The sequence below is a fragment of the Pogona vitticeps genome, chromosome 11, assembly GCF_051106095.1.
Source record: "Pogona vitticeps strain Pit_001003342236 chromosome 11, PviZW2.1, whole genome shotgun sequence".
Classification (NCBI taxonomy): domain Eukaryota; kingdom Metazoa; phylum Chordata; class Lepidosauria; order Squamata; family Agamidae; genus Pogona; species Pogona vitticeps.
The window spans coordinates 20,554,635-20,580,253 of record NC_135793.1 but is presented as its reverse complement, the minus strand read 5'-3'; the positions used below and the strand labels follow the sequence as shown (position 1 = coordinate 20,580,253).

The following is a 25,619-nucleotide window of genomic DNA, read 5'->3' as shown; positions in this document are numbered from 1 at the left end:
AGCAATCTGTTGGCTGCAATCACCTCATGCTTTGATGCTGTTCTCAGGTCAGCATGATGGGGCTAATCTCCTCTTCCTTTGCTTCTTTGTGGTGGGTTTCCTGGCCTCTTTTAACACTCCTTTGCCCTCCCCACCCCATTCCTTTAGACAGATACATAGTTAAACTTTGTCATAGCTTTTGTATGTTCTTCAGCTCTAAATACTTGGAGCAAATTTTGAAATTCTTGGAACTATCTGTAATTGTATATCTCGCCTTTTCCCTCATCCTGGTAAGCCCTTATCTCAATCATCTGTAGCAGAGCTTCCAGAAAAGGAAATACCATGTTCTGGTCACTGACTGTAAATGCCTTAAAAAGCCTTGGAGTGACCCAGATCAGGGGTAGAGTCTTTATAAGTTTGTCAAGATTGGATGCTGAGAGCGGCAGGCCAAGGTGAATAGAGAGGATCAAGTAGCCTCCTTCTCCTCTGCTGCCACTGCCACCATCTTGAAATGCAGCTGGCTCCAGCAGGAGTGTGTTCTCCGCCCATGTCCTCCCTTTTTTTTAGCAGCCAGTGGGGACCTGGCCAGCTGCTAAAAGGAAAAAAAAATACCTCCCCCCTTTTTTCTTTACGGCCTGCCAGGACCCAGCAGGCTCCTAAGAAAAGAAGAAAAAACAATAACAATAATTATCCACCTTTTTTTTTTTTTTTTTTTTTTTTTACTTTGCAGCCTCCCAGGACTTGGCTGGCTGGGATTTATTTACATTTATTTTCTTTTTATCAGCCAGTCAGGCCTACTGCTTGTGCACCTGCACCCATTTCTCAGCTTAGAGGCAGGGGCATGTGCAGTTGCAGAGATAGCAGGCCCAGCTCACGGAAGGGAAGCCAGACTGCTGTGTCTCTAGGTGGTAGTAAAGGTAAAGGTCCTCCTTGACATTTAGTCCAGTCGTGTCCGACTCTAGGGCACAGTGCTCATCCCCGTCTCCAAGCTGTAAAGCCAGCGTTTGTCTGTAGATAGTTTCTGTGGTCATGTAGCCAGCACGACTAGAATGCCGTGACCTTCCTACTGTGGTGTTGTGTGTTTAGTCGTTTAGTCGTGTCCGACTCTTCGTGACCCCATGGACCAGAGCACGCCAGGCCCTCCTGTCCTCCACTGCCTCCCGGAGTTGTGTCAGGTTCATGTTGGTTGCTTCGCAGACACTGTCCAGCCATCTCATCCTCGGTCGTCCCCTTCTCCTCTTGCCATCACACCTTCCTAACATCAAGGTTTTTTCCAAGGACTCTTTTCTTCTCATGAGATGGCCAAAGTACTGGAGCCTCAGCTTCAGGATCTGTCCTTCAAGTGAGCATTCAGGGTTGATTTCCTTTAGAACTGATAGGTTTGTTCTCCTTGCAGTCCAGGGGATTCTCAAGAGCCTCCTCCAGCACCACAATTCAAAGGCATCAATTTTTCGGCGGTCCTACTGTGGTGGCACCTCTTTATCTACTTGCATTTTTACATGCTTTCAAACTGCTAGATTGGCAGGAGCTGGGACAAGCGATGGGAGCTCACTCCATTGCGTGGATTCGATCTTACGACGGCTGGTCTTCTGACCTTGCAGCACAGAGGCTTCTGCGGCTTAACCAGCAGTGCCACCACATCCCTGAACAGCTTCTTACCAGGCTGTAAATCAGATCATTGAGAAACTAGAAAAGAGGGCAGTCCAGCAACCAAAATTCAAGTTACCAGGAAGTCACTTGAGCAGAAATCACAGAAATGTAGTGAGCAGGAGACAAAACAGGAAAATCCTCTTTACTCACAGCAACAGCTGTTGAGACAGGCAGTGTTCCTGCACATCTATAGCTGAGAGACTCCCTCTCCCAGCGCCAGCTGCTCAGGAAACCATAATCCCCAGGCTTCTATAAAAACCTTTGGTCCGAAACAGTGAATAGCTAGAACATGCCATACTATCTCTTTAGACACAATGTCTCCCTGAATATTGGAGTGGATCTGGCTCAGAGTCTGTCAATGAGCTCTCCTAGTCTGTTGTTGTCATAGGTTGTCAAGTCATATCCAATTTAGGGCAACCCCAACACCATTTTCAAGATATGTGGGGTATTTAAGGACTGGTTTTATTATTGTCATACCTCTCCAGTAAATTTCCATGACTGCCAGGAGATTTGAAGCCAGATCTCCTTAATGGGTCACTCTGTCCACTACACCATACTCTTTTCTCTAATGTAAAGGGGGCGAATCCTGTACCAGTCCATTGGAGAGCCCTGTCTCAGCCCTGGCTTCTGTTAGTAGGGACACTGCCACCTGAAGGCTCAAGTTCTTCTTCTCATGCTGACTTTTCCATCTGAGGCATGTCTTCATCAAGCTCTTTCTCAGAGGGGGAATCATTCTAGTGAGGCATTAAAGACCATTCCTAAAAGATCATCCAATGGGATTTCATCCCTTTAGCTGTTCCCATGAATATGCTTGATCTAGAGGGTTACCAGAAGTCCTGAATTGGTTTATGGTTAGGGTTGCACCATTTGTCTAGCTGCACAAGAGGATTTTGGCCACTACATCTTTTAAATGTTATTTCTTTGAACTCTTATGTGTGTTGGAAGAAAATATGTGTGCTTCAGCAACATATAAAGTCGTATACGTCTTGGGTCTAGGTGATCCAAAGAATTGTATCTTCCCACATCAGCTTTCTCAGCCTTTGAGATCATCAGAGGAGGCCTTCCTATTGGTCTCTGTGCCAGCGCAGGCACAGCTGATGGGGGCACAAGAGAGGACTTTCTCTGTGGCAGCGCCTAGGTTATGGAATGCTCCCCCTTGGGAGATCAGGCTGGCCCCCTTCCCTTTTATCCTTCTGCTGACAGCTGGAGACCCATTTCTTCAGGCAGGCTTTTAACAATCATGTTTGAATCCCTGAATGCCTTAGAGTTAAGATAGCTTTTAATGTCTACTTGTTTTTAATTATTCAATTGTATTTTAATTAGCATATAGTTTAATTGTTTTATAATCTTTAACTTATTATGATTTTAATCCTATTCCTTTTAATTTTATGAGCCACCTTGAGTCCTCTTATTGGGAGAAAGGTGGCATATAAATAACACAGAAAAATAGATAAATGTATGTGAGAACTTCTTAGTCTTGATTTTGTGGCTTTTATTTGAATTCAGCCTGCCTTTGCTGCCAACCTTACTGTCCTTGTTCCTGTCTCAAAACTGTTTTTAATTTCTCGTTTGAAATTCATTCATATTTTTGTACATGTCTCCTAATGCATGCATTTATTCATTCATTTTATCTAATGCATGCATTTATTTTCATATTTTACCCAATTAACACACCCTAGATATTAACTATGCCTTGTTTGTTCAATTTTTAATTCTGTGTATGTTATTCATTCACATTTTAAAATGTGTGCATTTTTGTGTGCACTTTATTTCTGTAAAATTTCTCAGAGCTTGGCAAATATCCACATTCTCATAGAAAGGCTTTTTTCTTCTGACAATGAGTCTCAGGAGATGCAAGAATGCTATTTTAGCTGAGACTGTCAAATCCAGCAAAATTCTTTTCTATCCTTACTTATAGTACCTTAAACTACTAAGTCTAAAATTATCCTTTCACCTCCTGTATTTCATTGAGGCACAGGGTGCGCTCAGACTGCTTTAGAACACCAGCTTAAGATTTCAGCGCAAACTACATATGAATGAAGTATTCTACACATTGCAGCAGGCATGCTGTAAGTTTAATTTCCCGTCTCTCTCCTCCCAAATGTTCTCATAGAAATGCATAATGTTGATCTTTTTTTAAAAAAAAAATTGCCAGCAAATGTAGTAATGCCCAATAAATTATGTAAAGTATTGCAACACACACTGCACCAGTATGGCTGTTTCGATAGACTGTAATTGTTTTCCACTGCTTCCCCCATCAGTTTGTCTGGCTTCCAGCTGAGGGAGAAGTGAATAACAAGCCAATCAGCGTGCTGAATGTAGAACAGGGTGACACAATACACAGCCATCAATCAAGTATGAGATTAATATGTGGCTATAGTAACAAACAGGCACTCTTTACATTCCCCTTTCTTAGTACTGCTTAGAAACATTACCTGTCTAATCTCAGCCATAACCTTTCAGCCAACCCATCCAAGCATCTTGTTCACTTGTACAGGGTCAAGAGAAATGAAGAAATTTGTGACAGATTTTGTTTTGATTTTTTTTTCATTTTCAGTGCAAGTCACCAGATACCCCTCTCTACACATGATTTTCCTCCTCTTTAAATCTGTTTTGGGGGAGTTGTTTCCTCTCAAACTTTCACTGTTAACCAGAGCTGAGGATCAGAAAAAAAAAACTTCAAGGAATTTCTCATTTATATTGTATGTCTAATTGAATTAATGCCTGCATTTACTTTCACAGTGTCGGTGATGAGTTTGGATGACTTTTTTAAAAAATAAAAGCAACTGTTAAATTAAGGGATGAAAACTCTTTTGATGGTTATTAGCCATGGCAAGTGGGACCTGCAACAAAATGTTTCAGTGTGAAACATTCCTGTCTGGGATTCTAGCCAGCTATAGCTTTTCCCAGGATACTCCATTCCACCACAGCCACTGAACATCTGCTGCCTGAGGTAATCTCCATACTGTCTCTAGTGGTGAGAGTAAGCCCTGTCATTATGGGGTTTTCCAAGGGCCTCCAAAGAACCCTGGATATGTTCTTGCCCTGAACATAGCTGCTCCAGAAAAGAACCAGCTAATGAAGATATTCATTAGTATTAATTGGTTTCTTAGATTAAACTACTACACATAATATAACATTACAACCTCATGGTAATATGAATAGTTGAATGCTAAATCATGAAGTTTAGATGAGAGGAGGGGAAGAAACAATAGAGGTGGAGAAAATAATTGTGAGGTTCTGTAAAAGAACGGGAATGAGTAACCCTTGTAAGCAGTGTTGTCTGCTTGCATAGAATCCTGTATAATGTTTGTTCATTTTCTTCCCATTGGACTGCAATGTATATACGGAGTCCTTTAGTATCTCATTATACTATATACCAGAGCGTTCAGACCTAATACTCTTACTGATAAAAAACCCACAAGCATATTTGCAGAGACTGAATGTCTATAAAGAGGCGATCAAGGAAGTCCCTTGAGAATATAAAGTCCCATATCAGATTATGTTGTGAAAGGCTTGAAACTAGTACGCTCAGCTCAATTACAGCACCAATCTGATGTGTGTGTGTTTTAAAAGGAGCCAAGGCTGGCTTATATGACACAACCATTTTCTTAAGCCTGTGAACATTAAATAAATTAATGTCTAAGATAAGGGTCATTTGGTACAAAACAAACCCTGTGCAGTATGTGAAAGCTTAGGATAATAATTAGAGGGGATTTAGTAATGTAGTCAGTTAATATTAACACACATTGTTCACAGAGATTTTTGTGGACTTTTTTGTCCATAGCACAATGTCACTGGGAGATACATGTCTGATTGACATCAGATTGGCAAGCCTTCAAAGAAATAGCTGTACCTTTCTGTTTATGTTTCAGTCATCGCCCTGTCCCTGTATTTTAATACCTGTACAGCCATTTAAAATCAGATATTCACCAGTTTTTACTTCTGTTTCAGTCTATGTTCAACAGTCACTGAACTTCTTCCATTATTGTTATTCTTCAAAGCTATAAAGTATTTCTCTACGTATTGTGGCACACATGAAAACAGGGATTGTCAATCACTGATTTACCCTTCATAAGATTGCCTGAAACTGCTAGTCCCAAATGTGTTACTCTGATCCTAGAATTTACCCCTGGAATGCCTCTGAATGCTTTTTAGCAAATGCTAATATAATATTAGAAAATTTCAAAATTAATTCTGTGCAACTAGAGTGTGTATAACTGCACAGATGATTGCAGTTGGAACAAAGCAACTCCCCTCCTTTTGTGGAGATGATGTTATCTTGCACATTGCAATGGCCTAGACTTAGTTCAGGGATTTTGTGAAGATGTGTGTTCTCTAGATATAATAACTTTATGGGAGGACAGAAGAATTGCTCACTAAAGCCAAAAGAAGCAAGGTGAAGTGGAATTGTCTGTGTTAGAGGGAATTCTGGGCAGGAGAGACCACAACTGTTCAGAGAAAGCACTCTTGTCAACACATTACTGCACTGAGAAAAAGTGAGCGAATAGCAAGAGCAGGAAATAGTGAATGGCCATGATGGAATATAAGCAAAAGCGCATTACTCACAATCCTCTGGGAAGTTCTTCTGTAAAAACCCAGTTGAAATAAAATGAACAATAGCTAGCTGCATAAGAGCACAGATGTCTCGCTACTCCTAGTTGGCAATGGGCCAAGGCAGGGCACAGAAACCCTCAGGATTCTGTCTCCTCATCCTCTTTGCACTGGAAACTACAAATCCTGTGAAACTGCTCCTGACATGACAGATTTGGAACATCTTGTATTGTTTTTCAGTATAAGGTGATTATAGATAGAGAAAAAAGAGAACATTTTGAAATATTGATATTGTATCTGCCGCCTCCCTCCATCACTTCTTCAAAAAAATTTAAGAGGCTAGCCAAATACAAAAGGTGGAACAGCATCTTGATGTTAGATGCTAAGATGAATATAGATAGTGTATGCTCATGCAATACTGTGTGGCAGCCACCAAAGACACAGTAAGCTTACATGACTTCCAAATGAACTCTACCGTCATGTCCTGGAGACATTTTAAACTGTCCAACTTACTTAGCATCTCTAGAGTTCTGAAGCCATCTAGACTATTGGACTGAGAACTGATAGCAGCTGACCTCTTTATTTTCCTCATTGCTGTCTTCCTTGCTGCTGTCTTGATTGTGCCACTAATTAATCCTTTTGAATATACTTGAGTTTTCATTGCTTGACTGTTGTTGATTTGTCATTGCTCATTGCATTCTTAGCATGTACCCGCAGCCTGCATGTTGTAAAATGGAACCTTCCTATTTTAAAATATATGTTTGATGACAAGAGATGTGTGCTGCAATAATCTTCTGATTGTGTGGTGTTTTTTTTTTATGTACAGACAAACCTTTGTCAGCCACTATGCTGTAGTCTGTGTGGGGCTAAGTGGATGGCAGGGATAGGGATGCATACCTAAGCCTGATCTGAGCTTCCAGCCATGAAAACTACTGTAAACACATTCAGCCACTTGTGCTTTCAGGCTCCTTTGTCGATCTTCCATTGAACCTGCAAAGGTCTGAAAGGCAACTGGCAGTTTAGGACACATGGGAGATGGGCTCATGAACCCCCACATTCTCTCAATTCATCAAGCCCTTGGCAATCAGACTGAAGTAACAAATCAGGTGAAGGATGACCTTCACACTCAGGCTTGTTTCTGGCCCGAGAAAGCCCAAAGACTAGCTTAAGGAGAGGCCAGACCAGAGCCTGAAAATAGTTCAGGCTATTCTGAACTTCTAGCATGAAGATGATCAAATCTGAAAATAGTGATTAACACACTACACAAGAGAACCACAGATACAAACAAAGGTACCACATAGAAGAACAAGCCATGCTGAGGGAAAATCAGCATGGCTTCTGTAAGGGTAAGTCTTGCCTCACATACGTTTTAGAATTCTTTGAAAAGGTCAACAGGCGTGTGGATGCGGGCAAACCAGTGGATATTGTCTATCTGGATTTTCAGAAGGTGTTTGACGTGGTCCCTCACCAAAGGCTGCTGAGAAAACTCCACAGTCAGGGAATAAGACGGCAGGTCCTCTTATGGATTGAGAATTGGTTGAGAAACAGGAAACAGAGAGTAGGTGTCAATGGGCAATTTTCACAATGGAGAGAGATGAAAAGTGGTGTGCCCCTGGGATCTATACTAGGACCAATGCTTTTCAACCTGTTCATAAATGACCTAGAGACAGGGATAAGCAGTGAGGTGGCTAAGTTTGCAGATGACACTAACCTTTTCTGAGTGGTGAAGAACAGAAGGGATTGTGAAGAGCTCCAGAAGGATATCTCCAAACTGGGAGAATGGGAGGCAAAATGGCAAATGCATTTCAATATAAGAAAATGTAAAGTAATGCACATTGGAGCAAAAAATCAAAACTTTAGTTATCAGCTGATGGGTTCTGGGCTGCCAGGAAAGAAATTTGGTATGCTGGTGGACAGCTCCATGAAAATGTCAACCCAGTGTGCAGTGGCAGTGAAGAAAGCCAATTCCATGCTAGGTCATTAAAAGGGGGATTAAAAATAAAACAGCCAACATGATAATCGCATTGTACAAAACGCTGGTAAGGCCGCACATGGAGTATTGCATGCAGTTCTGGTCGTCACACCTCAAAAAAGAAATGATGGAACTGGAAAAGGTGCTAAAGAGAGTGACTCAAATGATGACTGGGCTGGGGCACCTCCCTTATGAGGAAAGGCTACCTTGTTTAGGTTTCTTTATTCTAGAGAAAAGGTGCCTGAGGGGGGACATGACTGAGATGTATAATATTATGCAGGGGGTGGATAAAGTGGAAAGAGGTAAGCTCTTTTCCTTCTCATGCAATACCAGAATCGGGACATCCACTCAAATTTACTGTTGGGAGAGTGAGAACAGATAAAAGAAAATATTTCTTTACCCAGCATGTTTTTAGTCTGTGGAACTCCTTGCCACAGGCTGTGATGATGGCATCTGGCCTAGATGCCTTTAAAAGGGGATTCAACAGATTTCTGGAGGAAAAGTCCATCACAGGTTACAAGCCATGATGGGGATGTATAATCTCTAGGTTTAAAACGAAGGTACTTCAAAATGCCAGATGCAGTAGAGTGGTGCTCCCAGAGGCATCTGGTGGGTCCACTGTGAGATACAGGAATCTGGACTAGATTGGCTCTTGGCCTGATCCACCAGGGTTCTTATGTTGTTATGTTCTTATGTACAGATATTTACTCAAAGAGCCTGAAATAGCAGCTACTTTTGGAATGGACAACTTGTGGCCTGCCAGATGTTGTTAGACTGCAGATCCCACTAGCCCAAGCCAGCAGAGCTAACAAGGGCTGTTGGGAGTTGCTATCCAAACACTAAAGTTTTAGACCAGTGGTTTCCATCACTAGCTACATGGGCTTGGGTTTCTGGGAGCTGCAGTTCAAGAACATTTGGTTTACCCAAGGTTGGGAACCACTGTTCTAGACAAAGGATTCTTAGAGCAACACACACAAATGCCCCATATAAAAATCTCAGCTGAAAGTTTCCAGTTCAAGGCCATGTACTGAACTGGTCAAACTGGATGATACAGTTTATATGTCGTTTGAAGCAGATTTCCTTAAATGCTGAAAGGCATACAATTTGATTTACCATGCCCATAACTTTGAAGAAAATACATTATAGGAATTTGAAGGGTCTGTCTGCTTCTAAATGGGAATGCCTCATCAGTTTGACCTTGAGTATCATGAGTATGTGGTAATCTGAATATATTTTCCCCCTCTGAAAATCTAACATTATATCCACTGTGCCATGTGCAATGTGTTGCAGATATCCCTTTTGACCACACATTTTATTGATCAGCTGCTTACCCTTTCTAATCCCGTGGCTAATGAATCTGTGTGGTTGAGTGGCTGACATGTTGGTCTGAGGAAATCTGAGTTGAGAAATCCATGCTTTTCTATAAAATTGGGAGCCATAACCTTCTTGACAGAGTAGTTGTGAAACTGAAATGGAATAATCCCCATATATGCTGCTTCAGCCTTCTTGGAAGAAAGCCAGAGCACCAATCCAGCAAGCAAAATAAGACGAGCCAGTTTAATATTTGAAATGTTTGACTATGTAACTCAAATTCATAATAAGACTGTTTGGAACATAGTGTTGGAAGGAATCAGTCTTCATATTTGACTCTCAGATTCCTTGGAAGCATCATTTCTTCTTGTACTTCCTCTGTTGTTTGCTCTTGCAGTGTGTTAGAACTGGTGGCAGACTAACCCTTTTTTACTAATTTAAACCTTAAACTTTTTATTATTCTAACTGCTATACCATGAGATGTATTTTGGTTGGTAACAGCCTGGAATTTAAAAAAAAAAAAAAGGATTTTTGAGCCTTCATGCTCTTTGAACATTTCCAGTATTTGTAATTTGTGTTAAGGGCAGAAGAAGGCAAAATTTGTTCTTTGTTGGTTTTTGAAGATAGGAGGGAAGTATTAATAATCTTTGTTTGCAGTCATACTTTCATGGTAGATTTATTTCTTAATGTATTTTTTACAAGCACAACCTTCCCAAGCACCACCCTTTTGTAAAATTATGCTGGGCCGTTGTCTGCCATCCTATGTCCCAGATTGGTGATTTTATAGCGGGTAGGGTTCTACAGGCGTGCCTCGCTAGACAGTTACCCCACATGACAGTTTTTTCACTAGACATTGACTTTTTGCGATCGTTATAGCGATTCTCAAAACAGTGATTCCTGTGGGGGAATTTCGCTGTACAATGTTTGGTCCCTGCTTCAGAAACCGATTTTCGCTAGATGACGATTTTGACAGCTCCCTCCACGCTCGCAAACAGGTGTTTTGGGGACCTAAGCTTCGCAAGACAGCTATTTAAACAGCTGATTGGCGGTTCGCAAAGCGGCTTTCCTATGGCCGATCTTCACTAGACGTTTCTTCCCCATTGGAACGCATTAAACAGGTTTCAATGCATTCCAAAGGGGAAATGCTTTTCGCTAGACAATGATTTCGCTAAACAGTGATTTCAGTGGAACGGATTATCATCGTCTAGCGAGGCACCACTGTATTTGCTTTCTTTTAATATCTTTTATACGTTTTATATCGTTTTAATATTTTTAGCTTTATGTTTTGTAATATTTTGTGAGCCACTCAGAGTAGTGGCATGGTCACTAAATGGGAGGAGTATAAATCTAAGTAAGTAAGTAAGTAAGTAAGTAAGTAAGTAAGTAAGTAAGTAAGTAAGTAAGTAAGTAAGTAAGTAAGTAAGTAAGTATGTATGTAAATGTTTGTTTGTTTGTTTATACTATTAATAATACAAAAAGCTACCAACATCTCCTACCTTTTCCTGACTCTTTCCTGAAGTGTTCATGCAATATTCAATTTTTCTTTTTCTGTACATTCTCGAGGTCTTTAACAACCCCCCCTCTGGATCTTTTATCCACTTGCTAAGTCCAGATTAATTTATTACATTCCACCTACCTCTTAACTGCTTCTTCTAAATATGTGATGGGGCTTAGAGGTGCATGAAGGGATTCAGAGATAAGGAGGGGAAGAAGTTTCCCAATTCCATCATGCAGTGAAAGGCTGAGATATAATAGTATCACCTTTGAGTTTTATTATGCATGGCCATGGAATAAGATGCAAGACGAATGACTGATTAGAGCTCATGTTTAGCTAAATTAACATCTCAAGTCCATTTTTGTAGTTAAATCTCAGTTCATCATAATCTAAAAGCAAATATTTGCCTTTAATATCTCTGATTTATGCATAGAAGACCATGTGCTGCTCATTTCTCTCTTAATTACTGTATTATTATTTTTTTAAAACTGCTTTCAGGCAGAAAGTCAAGGCCTGCTGTGTTTTATGTATTATATTCTGCAACTCAGTTCCCCATTTTAAAAAAACAAACAAATGAAACATCTAATTAATCTGTGTATTGCAAGTACTTTTTGTTTAAACTCGCGGTACTTATAAAGAGAGCCGGACAAAAGTGTAAAATGTTGCTAATTTGTTGCATCTAAGGGGAAATGGGTAATATGAAATTATATTTCTTTATTCCCCAGTGCCTTTGAAAATCGAGGGTTAGCACCCATTGCATAAAGTGCACTAAATGAGAGAAATTTCATCTGTAGGGATGTTTGAAGAGGCCCTTGATATCCCATAGGAGAAGAGATTTTCTGTGTGAAATAATCTGCATAAATGCAGTTTTCTGTAATGTTCTTCCTTATTTTTGTATATCAATGATAGTAACAACACTGAACATGTTGATATGCTATGTAGGTTCTATCTGGCTCTGTAATGCTTCAAACTTACCCTTCTGATATACAACCTAATTAATTGAGAATCCTTGGGAAGCAAAGCTAAAGCCCTCCAGACTTTTGATATTCTTCACCAATACTCCATACCTTTTAGTAGGTGAATAATTTAAAAATGCTACTCATTTCTCCCTCACGTGGATGTCAAACAAACTAACAAGGATAGAATCTCACATACAGTGGGAAAATCCTGTTATATTAATCTGAGTCATATTTGAAGAGCTTGTCTTTTTAGATAGATCAGTGTAAGGTGTGGGGCCAGTGGCATTAAGACACTGCTTTATTGGAACATTATTCTGAAATCTGAAGGGTTTCAGTTCAATTTCAATTCACTGTACTGCTGTATTACTCCCTTTGTTCACCTCACTAGGGCCAATTATTTTAGCCTCAGTCATTTGGTGATGGGCAGCTTGATGTCAATGCAATTAGTAGTGTTGCACGATTAGGGCCTGGTTCCACTGTTGGAGTAAACTGGGAGAGGGATTTTTTCTTTTTGATTTGGGCTAAAATCACATGGACTTTAGCCCAAATCCAAAACTTTAGGGTCAGTCTGTGCATCCTTGCCACCACTGTCACCAACATCTTGACCTTCTCTCTATTGTAGCCTTGGCCTCTCCTTCATTTGTGCTGGTGCCACCTCTGCCTCCCCTCTTCCACTGCTATCACCTTAGCCTCCCCTACACCACCTCCACCTTTGCCAATTTTGGAAGCCCTGACCGGGCACCTGCATCAAACAGCTGACTGGTGACATACTGCTTGAAGCTGCCGGACGCTGGGAAGAAGCTGGCTTCAAGCCGTGGGATTGCCTGTCAGCTGCTTGGCACAGGCACCTCACCCCACCAATCAGCTGACTGGAGTTTCCAAAATCAGATTGTGTTGTTGCTTCCTTTTTTTAAAATTATTTCTATCCGGTATAGAGGATTCCCACTGTAGTGTAGTGGATAGGGTTCGAATCCCCTCTTGGCCATGAAAACTCACTGGGGAGTGGAACTGGTAAAACCTCTCCTTAAATATCTCATTTACCTTGAAAGCCCTATTAAGGTCACTATAAGCCAGTTCCGACTTGACAGGACAGAACAGACTCACACATCTGGTATAGAGCTATAGCAGATAGCAATAGTGGGGTTTTTTAAGCAAACTAGAGAGACATCACATGTGCAATTGATTTCAATGAATCCATTCCATGTCCTCCACAATATAAACAGACTTCTGGTGGAGGAGCACAAAAACTCCATACCACTCAAATTAACTTGATCCCACTGAGCACTTGCACATACCTTATGTGTATGCCAAAATTTAAGTCAATTTTTTTTCAGGAACACCTGAGTTAAAAGCAGTTTTTATTGTCAGTGGGCTCAGGCTCCGTCATGAGAAATGTGTAAATGTTTTCCCTTCATTTCCACTGTGCATAAGCACTGAAGTAGATGTTCAGTTACTTGTGCTCTGTTCTTGACAGTCTACACCAGTGTCCCTGTGCTGGAGAAAGAAAACTGTGAGTGACCTATTATTTTACTTTCAGTTTTTGCCCTCAGAAGTGGCGGATCAGACCATGTTTCATCCTCTCACACACTTGCAAATTTTAGCAAACTGATTGCTAGATCAAGGTACTTGTGCTTCGCTGTTCCCAAAGCCAGTGTATGAAAGGAGTGTTGTGGAAAGATTTTGTGTAGTATTTCTGAATATTAGTTTTGGCTGACAGATGTTTGGTCTATGCTGGATCTCAGCTTGAGAGTGTGAAGGACTCTTGATATCAATGAAATATTCAGAAGCAAAACGTCTGCCTCACTACCAAAGTTCATTATGAGCAATGAGGGAAAAGGAATTAAATAAATGCACAGTATGATGAATTGTATCAGCAGTTTTTTTAATTTAATGGGATTTTGTCAAGATTTTTGCAGGAAACACCAGCTGATTTGTATTGCCTTCAAAATGTAGTATTTAGATTATTTATTGTGTTCCAAAGCAATTTAAGAAATATTGATATAGCAGGAAAGATGCCCCGGAACAGTAATACATGAGAACTCACTGGGGATTTCACATTTGCAGAGGAAGCTTTTGCAGTTAAAATGCTATAAATCTTATATAAGTCACTAAATGAATCAGAAGAAAAAATAATTATCAAGATAATGTTCAAAATCCTTTAAGCACTCAGGGATTGGCAAAGTATTACTGTTGAATTCCCTGTTATGTGAACCAAGGCTATTTGAAACTCATGCAACTTAAAAGTATAGGGAGTTTGTTGAGTTGAACACTTTTCAAATGAGGCAGGATCCAAGAACCATGCCTAAGTAACTGTACATCATACAGGCTACTATGTGTTGCAAGACAACAATAATCCATATAAAGAATGTTGCCTGAGGACAGCCTAGTCTGGAATGCATATCCTCAGAAACCTAAGTCCTGTACTTCTACAGCACACCCTAAGTACAAGGGAGCGACTGATCTCTCAGAGAACAGGAAAGGGGCATGTTTATTGAGTCAAGTTATTCCCTCTCCATTTTGTAATTACAGCAGCATAATAAAAAAAACTTCATATCTGATAGCAGGAGTTTACCAACTCATACTCAGCTGGGGTATTTTTAAGAAAGCATTACAGCCTTTGATGTATAGACATGTATCCAACATTATTTCCTTATTAGCCAGTGTATGTTCTCAGTTGCAAGTTTTCTCAGTAGCTTACCAAAGCAATTAACTTCTGAGTTCTCCAGATGCAGCCCTCTGATTCATCATTTTAAAGAAACCTCATCTGACCAAAGTAGCATCCTGTCCCATTCCCACTTCAAAGGAAAATATTTAATAAGTTGCAGGGCTGAAAGAAACTTGTTGAGGATTTTTATTTGTAGAGGCAAAATAAGTGTTTTGTGTTTTCATGAATATGTGCTTGCAAGGATAATATCCTAATCCTGAGAATTATACAAAGTTTCCTCTGTGTGCACTTACTTGAGTCCTACATAAAACTTTAAAGAACACCTTCAAATGCATCATAGTGAAAGGCTGTTAAAAGACGTCTCTGCATGGAGATTTTGAATGGATTTGAAATTGCTGCTACTTACTGCAGTAATTCTCCAAACAGTCCACATAATAGAAGAGGACTGATCCAGTCTGAAAACCAGCAATAAGCCATAAAATCTAAATGAATGACATGATCCAATTTTCAAGAAAAGATTTGCTTTGGAAATCCCAAGAACCCCAGCTAGCTAATGTACAACAGGAAATTCAGGGGCTTTCTGTTTTATATCAGAATTTGGAATTAAAACTGGTATATTGTGTGAGTTTCTTTCCTTCTTCAAAAGGCAGGCTTTAACAGACTGCAAAGATGGAGGATCTTAAAGCAAGGTGTGGAATGAGACTAGCATTACCCACATAGCAGCTTCTCAAAAATTTGCCATATGACAACTAAATGGGAAAGGCTAATCAAAGATCTGTAATAATTACTTGACACTTGCAGTTTTAGGACAGCTTTCTGCAAGTTGGGTTAGCCATCACATTAACATGTGAAAGCTCATTCATACCACAGATAGACATTCCATACTGCTGGAAGTGCAGCCTTTATCAGTGGTATAGCTTGGCACATTACTTCTAAAATAAACTTCCTGGATTACTTACTGTTTTGTGGTTACGGTGCTGATCTTCTCAACATTTCTGTCTGTAGATGTAGTTTATTGCATGTTGGCATCAGTCACAGTTTCCAGCACACCAGAAAAATGCCAGGAAGTACTCTTCAGTTCCTTCTGTTGCTCGATTCTGATGCTGAGCCTTGAAAATACAAAAACACATCAGCTAAAACAAAACCACAAATCCTTTCTTATTTGGAAATGATGAAAGAATACTATAAAGTTTTGTGGTCAAAATGGCTGTAAAATGTCTTAAAATTCCCTTTGAAAGTAACCTTGTTACAGCTTCTTCAACAGAAAATAACTAGATACCATTAACTATATTAATTCGTAACCAGTTATTTCCAGGTTCTGCTCAGTGATGTCATGCAGATGCCAGGAATAAAGTGATGTACATGCACATATATGTTCAGTCATATTGTAAAATCTGTATTGCCACCACATGCATCTTTACACAGAGAGATTTTAAAGAGTTTACAGCAAATTGTAGCTTCCATGTTGAAAATACAGTAGAATACTGTACATATTTGGATCTCTGCGAAACCCTATTTACCGCTCAATCCCATTCATGTTTCCTTTGAAATAAGTCCCACCAACTTCTTTGGGGGTTTACTGGTATATATGCTTAAGGTTGCAGCCTTAGCAGATAGCCACCTAGTTCTTATTTTTCTATTAATTCTTTAAAAATATGGGCATTATCTTTCTGTTTTTCTTCTCTTGAACCATAGATATTGGGGAATGTAAAAATCAGCACAAAAAGACTACACCTGCTTTTTCTTGTATTTCTGATAATATAATGTGGTGCTTTTTTTTTATGATGGTTGACCTTCCTGATGGTTGCCTCATCCAATGTTAAAAGATGGAAGAGAAGCCAGAAAAAGTATGGAGGGAAAAGCTCCATCACTTTTCAGAATCAATATTATGTAAGTCTCCTGAAATGCTAATTAAATTAGAGCTGCCATTCAAAGATCCATGTTATTATTTATTCCAAAGTGCAAACCCATATTTTAATATATCTAGCAATGCCCGAGACAAGGTCACTTTGAATAAAGATTGTAATATTTTTTCAGGTGCTGGATTCCAATGACTTCTTTGTAAACATCTGATATAAACGGAACCAGATGTCGCCTTTCCTAACCATTCTGCAAAATTCAGTACAAGCAACCAAATCAAACTAACCCTGTTATTAAAAGCAAGTCCCCTGCCCAGAGCTTTAGGGTGTGCCCCAGTAATGTAAGTGCTAAAACCACTTATTTCTCAGCTTTATCATTCACGTAGGAGCTCGGATCCGCTAAGAGCACCCAGCCTGAACCAAACTATGGGAAGGGTTTGCTACTGGTCTGTTGGAGCTGAACCCTTAATTTAGCACCAGGCAGAAGTTGTTACATCTACACTAGATTCTTATACCCATTCTGGAGACTGTAAATGTGTGTTGTACCACAAATGTGGAAATTTCATATTGCAATTGTGGTTACTTTAAAACGTTATTTACCCAACTTAAACTGAAGTCCTAAACACTCTCCCTCAGTATTACTGAAATCAACTAGACTTTCAATATAGAACTGTTATATGTAAAAACAAATGAGCCTTTGACTAAAAGGGATGAGGGATGGATTTAGAAACGCAAGTGAAACCTGTATTTCACTGTTTTATGTGTGTGTGCAAAAGTCAGTTTCATGTTACTTGCAGTATCTGTAGTGCAATGTTTTTGAACCCTACTTGGGATGCTTGAGCAGGAGGAGCTGTTGTGCTCATGTCTTCCTTCCCAAATGCTGCTGTGGAAGCAAGAATATTGGACTAAATAGACTTCAGTCTGATCCAGCGCAGCTATTCTTCAGTTCTCATGCTATCACCATTTAGATAAATGGCAGCTAACTCAATAGGAACATTTCAGTATAGCATTTTATTTTATTTGTGATGATATAAGTAGACAGCAATGAACAGTCTCTGCCTGGTATTATGGTAACTCATTCATTTATGCAATTCATCATTTGATGTTTCAGTCTACAAACAGTGAAAATATATGAAACTGTTCCTAGCATAAAACTCATGTATCTAGTTAGGATGTCGGTTTATCTAATGAGCATCGAAAACATTTCCCTCCAAAGTGTTTATTGGTCCCCATTATATTTAGATCAGTTAAGTGGACTCATTTCAATAGAAGAAGTTTATTTAAGTCATCGTGTAAAGGGGATACATCTGTTCTGACCCTGATAGAAATGTGTGTCTGCACAACACTTATTGGACTCAATCAGTGCACTCAATCCCGCAATCCCACCATTCCTGGGACACCCTTCTTGAGCCCATTCTGATCTCCAAGCAGTCAATATATAAGCTATGGACAGACAAGGCATTAGTGATGTAGTTCAAACAGGGAATATGGAGCATTGTTGGCTTATAGTCTTCTGCATATTTCCTGCCCAGATTTTTCTGTAGCTAGAAAGCGGCTCTGCAGGATGCTAAAGTTGGGACTGTATTCTAGCAGGGGAAATTCATCATTAAGTGGCAGATTACACTTGGTGCCTTAAGTCTTAGGGCTACTTCACCTAGAAATAATATTTATTGTAGCTTTATTTAATGTCATCTATCCAATTACTGTGTGTTCCTCCAGAAAAAAAAGCTATAAAGGGGGACGCACACCTCTTTAAAATGTATTGATGGATAAACATCAAAGCTTATCATAATTTTCTAGCATATGTCTTGTGTGTGCCTAAATGTTTGGAGACCCGCATTTATCATTTCCCCAACTTGTATTTAACACAGCAAAAATCACTATAGCTGCATCAAACACAGTTGCCAAGAAAACCTCCAAACTGCACCTCCTAGAAAAATTGAGCCTACGGTGTTTAAAGATATGGGCTCTGTCTTTAAAGCCAGAATAGAAACATACATAATTATTTGATTCTACACATTAAAAAAAAGTTTGCAGGTTGACACCCATGGCTGACTGGTTTCTATTCTGGAGGAATTACTGAGAGTGGGGAATTGTTTTTGTGCATGAGGTTACTGAGGATAAACATGATACTAGAGGTGTTTCTTCCCACTGAGCTCGAAACAATGTAAGCCTATCTGGGGGGTGGGGCTGGGAAATGTGTCATCTGTGCTGAGCATGAGTCAAACATTAGACTTTTCTGTTGAAATGTTCATAGTAAATTAAGTGTATTTCCATAGGACGTGGGTGTTTTAAATATATTTATACTTCTGTGTATTTGAAACTATTGGTATCTCTAACCTTCTCTTGAAAGCCATGTCCTAGTGGTAAAGTAATCCTTCCATAAAATATAAGCTGCTTACTGATAATAAGTACTGTAGGTAAATTTGTTTCATTCACTGCTTTATTGTCATTTGTTCAGCCAAACTGCTTTTCACAAACCCATTATCAGTAATGTTCATGCATTTAAAGATGACTATTAAATTATTTCCAGTCTAGAACCTAGGATTGTAATTCTTTTTGTACAAGATATTTTTTCTTCCTTTTGGTATGGAGTGCAACTATAATTTTAACTATAATACTTCACATGTGTAGAACATTATACAAGTAGACAGCAGTATATTCAATCACATCAGTGTTGTTGCACAAATTATCAGCAAAACTCCCTGGGATCTTCTGTGTGATCCTTAAGAAAGCAATTGGGTACATGTGCACATTTCTTTCTTTTTCCAGCACAAACCATGTTTTTCAATTCAACAATCCTAAACTTTCTAAGAAGGTTTTTTTATGTGATTTGATTTTTCAGTATGTCATTGAAGCTCAAGAGTTTTTAACTGCAGACTGCCCTAGTGTTTTTCAGACCCTCTACTGCTCTTTACTTCAGATGTGGCCAAGAGATGTGATGACTTTCCACAACAACAAGCCATGATGTGATGAACACAGAAGGCTGGCAAAGAAAGAGGATTCACTAACTTTGTATAAAGAAGGGTGTGGAAAGCCTTTTGAAATCTACTCAGAGACAATTTAGAGAGTGTTTCCGGGCTTCTGATTCCTTCTGAATGCTAGACTTGAGAGCTTTTGAGAGATACTGTCAAAAGCTCTCAAGTTAATTAAGACTAAAGACCAACTTTTTTTTGTCTCTTCTCACTGCAGTTCTTCACCTCAGGAATCCCTTGATTAAAAACTAATCATTTGGATTCTGCTTTTCAATGCAAGTCATTTCTAGGAACATCAAACTGAAAAGTACCCCATGCTCTAAGAAACTTTACAAATGTTAACTTGAAGCAAATTACATGTGGCTAATGTACATCTTCAAAGGTCTTTCTTTAAGAATGAGATTAGTCTGGTTGTGATGGTGAAGAGAGCCATGTACACTGCCTTGATCTCGCTAGAGGAGAGGAAGGATATCAATGCAAAAAGCAACAACAATAGTAGCAGTAATAGAAGAAGAAGAAGTAAAAAATAAATAAATCTGCAGCCAGATATTTAGAGTTTGGTTTGACTGAAAATAATGATGCTGGTGAGCACTGTTAAATGAACTTTGGGCAATACCCAGTACTTATAAATATATTATTAAATTAACTTCACATTCCTCAGCAGGAAACCATTGTTTGTTTGTTTGTATCCTTTACATCTTGCCTTCCTTCCATGGAGCTCAAGGCATCATGCATGGCTTTCTTCGTCCCTATTTTATCCTCACAACAGCTGTGTAAGATAGGTCAAGCTGATAGTGAGTATATGGTCAGTCAAGCTGAGACCCGCAACGTCAGTCAGAGAATTTGGTGGCTTAGTGGAGCTAAAATGTGGATCTCAAATCCTGCCCTAGTATTTGACCACTACAGCAGACTGGTCTAAATATGCATGCACATAGGGTACACACAGGCCAGTGAGATCAAAGTCAAATACAGAATATGCCTACTCTACGAGGCTGGATTTCTGTGTTTCTTTCACCATTGCTATGAGTCTCAACGGGGTTTGTAAAGTACGGAAAGGACAGAATAGACTCAGCAAGTAGTGCAGCACCATCTGTAAATTTTATTTCTTGATCACACTTTTTTCCTGTCTAGACCTACAAGAAAATGAAAACAACAGTCTGTGCATGGAACACCAACCCATAATATGCCATTTCCACAAGTTGCAATCTAATAACATCTGGAGGGCTGGACTTTGCCTATCCCTGCTATGAACAAACAATGTCTCCCTCTCTCACCACTTTCTATAAAGACGAGACTTCTACTTTGTCTTCTACTTTTTTGGTGCACAGAGGAAGTGGGGGTGCAGATTAGACTCTATTAGGGCAATGGAGATGTGTTGCGTCACTTATTTTTAAAATAGAAAACTTCCTCCTAGAAGCAGAAAGCAACAGGAGGGGCAATAAGAGGCATTTTCTCCCTTTTCTTTCACTTGTCATAAAGGTCTGGTTGAGAACCTGTCCAAGCCAAATCTGCTTTCCCAAGAGAATCTAAATTTTTTAAGGAAGCGGACCAAATAGGGCTACTTGAGATACATATGCTATTTGGATGCAAAGATCACACTGTATGGTATATTGGACTTTGACCTGACCTCTAGCAATCCTATTTAGCTTGATCCACCTCATTCCAACTACCATGTGTAGACAATTGCTTTAGTTATACTGTTCCAGGTTTACTTTGTGTTTTGGGGTTTTTTTTAAACAAAGATTACTCCATAATAAATTAGATAGAAATATCTAAAAAGCATACTGTAATTTGTAGCATGTGCCACTTTAATTCCAAATTAACACCCAAACATAGCGTTGTGATTTTTTTTGCTCCTTGCTGCCACTTTAAAAAAACATTTATTACTCATTCATAAGGTATACAGTTTCTCCACTACGCTTGATACCTTTAGATTTAGTTTGCATTTTCCTTCATTGCTCTAGTATGTTTCAACGTCCCAGATGTGGTGCATCATTAACACTGAATGTACCCATGACAGCTAATGTAAAGCATCATCATTCATAAAACATTGTACAGTGGGAGAAATCACTGGCATTCCTTTCTTCAATCTAAGTAAATGTGTGTTTCTTGGTTTTCTTTTTCTTTTTCTTTTAAATTTCCAGCATGATTTCTTTTTCATGCTTGTGGCTTTTATAGAAAATCATGTGATTATGGTAGGAGTGCCAAGATGTTTGCTTTCTATTTCAGTCAAGCTATTTTTTTTTCTCTTTGAGATGAGTTACAGTAGAAATAGGAAAAGAAAATCAGTTCCTTTAGCCCACAAACTATTTAATCCAGGTTACATCCACTGAAGTCAACAAGATTGCTTCAGGAAGAGTGAGTTAATTATGGACACAAGCCAATGATAAGGCTGTGGATTTGGGATAATGTTTCACTGCTAATGATGATCAGATAGAAATTACAGAGGAGCATGATGTATCTCCTATCTTCAGTGCCAAATCTGTCCAAATCAATGCTATCGCTGCTCTTTATTATAACTTTTTAAACACCCTGTTTCACTCATTTTTCCTACTATTGACTCCCCTCTTTGAAAAGAAAAACACAAATAACCCAGTTTTGAGAAGGGTTTGTTTTTATTTTAAAAATGCATATCCTGCCTTTTCCAATTAAACTCAAAATCACTTAAAATAGGAATGTGGTGGTAATACAGTTATTTATGTGGAATATTGAAGAGCTAAGTTGACAGCCAAGCAGCATTTGGTCCATCTGCTTATTGTTCTGAAGAAAGCAAAGCCATCTTGTTCACTGGAATGCATGTATTCAAGGCAGATGATCTTTAAGTCTGCTGTATCTAAGAATTTTAACATTGGTTTGTTCTGGGTTTTTCGGGCTCTTTGGCCGTGTTCTGAAGGTGTTCTTCCTAACGTTTCGCCAGTCTCTGTGGCCGGCATCTTCAGAGTATCATTCTCATGTTTTGAGAAATTAAAATGGGATTTCCCCAGTGGTTGAGTGTGGTACAACTGTGTTGAATCCTTTGGTTCTTTAGCAAGTCCAGCTCACTATTGGGGTTAAAATGAGAAGTGGCATACAAGAGATATCCTGGAATTATCCTCTCTTTTTTTTCTCCTCCCCAGCCATCCTAAAAATATTTGCACTACTGCCTGCTGCCCCCCTTCCTCAATTTCCACCTGAAAGGAAGGACATGAAGGTTAGTTTCAGAAGCAGCTGGGTGTAGCTGAGCTTACACTCAGGGGGATGCATGCATTTGCATGGGAAAGAAAGAGGGCCTTCTCAGATTTCCTAGACTGTCCTTTACCTGCTCTGACCTGACCTTCTTTTGGTTTTAGATTGCTATTCTTAGGGTTGCTGATATCACTTCCTTCCTTTGTACACTTTTTTTTGGTCTCTTCTTTGTTCTCCAGAGATGAAAGTGTCCCTGACATCTCCAGTTTAGTCAACTGGAATGAAGACTTCTACGTTTCATATCACAAGTGTACTTCTCTAATAAACATAAGATTTTTTATTTTCTCAGATAAATTAGGAATGGCATTTGAGGGAGAAATGTAATATTTTCCAGTTTCGGAACTGAACTCAGAATTTAAGATTGCTCTTTTATCATGCCTGCTTACTCTCCAACAATTGCTGTTGATGATGATGATGTTATGTGCTGTCACGTTGCCTCTGATGTATGGTGGCCCTACGAATGAGCAATATCCAAAATGTCCTGTCCTCAGCAGTCCTTCTCAGCTCCTGCAAACTAAAGTCAGTAGCTTCCTTTAGGGAGTCAATCCATCTCATATTTGGTTTTCCTCCTTTCCTGCTACATTCAGCGTTTCCCACCATTATTATATTTTCTAACAAACCTTGCCTTCTCATGATATGCCCAAACAATGACAGTCTCAACTTCACCATTTCTGCCTCAAATGATAGTTCAGGCTTGACTTCCTCACTTGTTTGTCTTTCTGGCAATCCAGGGTATCCACAAAGCTCTCCTCCAGTACCATATTTCAAACAAATCAGTTTTTTCCCATCAGCTTTCACACCCAACCTGATGATCAGGAATACAAAAAGGTAGATTATCTTGGTCTTGGTCTCCAGTGACATCACCTTGCAGTTGATCATCTTTTCTAATTCCTTGATTGCTGCCCTGCAAAATCTTAGACCTCTTCTGATTTTTTGGCTGCAACCATTGATGACTGAACCAAGGTATTCAAAATCTTTCACTATTTCAGTTTCATTGTTGTCAGCATTAAAATTATGTAGTTCTTCTTTAGACAAGATTTTAGTCATTTTAATGTTCAGGTGCAGTTCTTCTTGGGCACTTTCTAGTCCAGCTTTCCATATGATATGATCTACATACAGATTGAATAGGTTGGGAGATAAAATACACTGTTGCCTGACAGTGTTGGCTTTACTCTTTAATTTTGCCTACTCCATACTGTTCTAGCTTCTTGTCACAGTACAATCAAGTGCTGAGGCAAACCTTTTTTTCCCCCAAACAACCCATAGCTTATCATGATACACAGAGTCAAAGACTTCACTGTAGTTTATAAAGCATAGACTGATCTTCTCCAGAACGTCTTTGGTATGCTCCAGTAGCCAGAAGAGATTTGCAATCTGATCTTGACTGCTGCTTTATTTTGGAATCCAGATTGAACCTAAGGCATTTCTTGCTTTTACATCTTGAGCATCACTTGCTGGCATGGGAAATTAGAGTAATGGTCCTACAATTATTGCACTCCTTTCTTAGGTATTGGAATATATACTGAATGTATCCCATTTGTGGGCCATTGTTTTGTTTTCCATATTTGTTGCCATATTCTTGTTAGGATTTTTACAGCTTCTGTCTCTGTAGCTTGAAATAGTTCTATCAATATTCTATCTACTGCTGGTGATTTATTTCTTCCCAGTGCTTTCAGAACAGTTTCTAGAATTGCAGGTTTTTAATGGATTCCTCTTCAAAGGAATCTGCTATCCTTTTATTCTATGTACAGGTCTTCAGTATACTATTTCTACCTTCTCTTGATTTTCTCCTGGTCAGATAGTGTGCTTCCTTGTTGATCTTCCAGTGTCCTAATCTAGGCTTAAATTTCCCTTTGAGTTTTAGGATCTTCTGGAAGATATCTGTTGGTTTTCCTTCTCTGTTGTTCTATTTCTTTGCAGTGGCCATTATAATAATTTTCTTTGCCTCTACATGACTGTCACTGAAATGGTGCATTCAGGATTTCTGACACTACTTCTGTCACCTTTTATTTTTGCTTCTTGGCTGTTCTTAGGAACTTTAAGTGTTTCTTCTGTCGTCCAGCTAGGTTTTTATTTTATTTTTTACTACAATTGAGTTTAGTAAGACAAATCGGTTCCTGATGTGTGTCTTAAATTAATCAGAAATGTTGCATTAATTATCATTTGGCACTGGTATTCTTTTAGTGTTTTTCTTCAGCTTTTTTCTAATGTTTGATATTAACAGTTCATGATCAGTACCACAGTCTGGTCTGTTCCTGGACCTGTTTTTGCAGAGAGAATAGAGCTTCTCCATCTGCTGCTTCCAATTACATAGTTTATTTGATGTCTATATTGGCTATCTGATGATGTCCATGTGTAAAATCACCTGTTCAGTTTTTTGAAGAATTAATGTGCTTGCAATGAACAGATCATTGGCATAACAGAACTCTGCAACTCATTTCCCTGATTGATTTCTGACCTCCAGACTAAATTTTCCACTGACATTTTTTCTGCTTTGTTTCCTACTTTTGCATTCCAGTAACCTATATTTATCATCATGTCATGTTGTGTGATCAATTCCCTCCTGAATGCTTGCATAAAAGCTTTCCATTTCCTCATCTTCAGCATCTATGGTTGGAGCATTGACTTCAATTATGTTTATGTTGATAGGTTTCCCAAGAAGTCTGATTGATATTATTCAGTCACATCTTGCATTATAGCCCTAACTGTCTGTGCTACATCTTGCCCAGTGTTACAGCCACTTCATTTCTTCTGAGTCTGTCATTTCAAGAAAATACTTCTTAGTTGTTTGACTGAAAATGATTCATTCCAGACCACTCCAATTCACTGACACTAAGCACTGCAATGTTTAAACTTTCAATTCCTTGCTTTAGTTTCCAGTTTATCTTGATTGACATCAACAAGACTCGCGATCAAAGAAAAGTGAAGGAATTTGCCCAAGCACTCGAGGAAACCCTTCCAGGTCCAGCTAATGT

The 25,619-nt window shown here is 39.2% G+C and overlaps 1 long non-coding RNA gene across 6 annotated transcripts in view; it reads right to left on the bottom strand.

The window, feature by feature from the left end:
• LOC140702258 (uncharacterized) overlaps positions 1-25,619 on the bottom strand; it is a 132,809-nt gene that overhangs the window by 72,412 nt on the left and 34,778 nt on the right. For all 6 annotated transcript variants that reach the window (XR_013538695.1, XR_013538696.1, XR_013538697.1 and 3 more), the window contains one exon: positions 15,545-15,694. This is a non-coding gene — a long non-coding RNA (uncharacterized LOC140702258). The remainder of the gene's footprint in view (positions 1-15,544; positions 15,695-25,619) is intronic.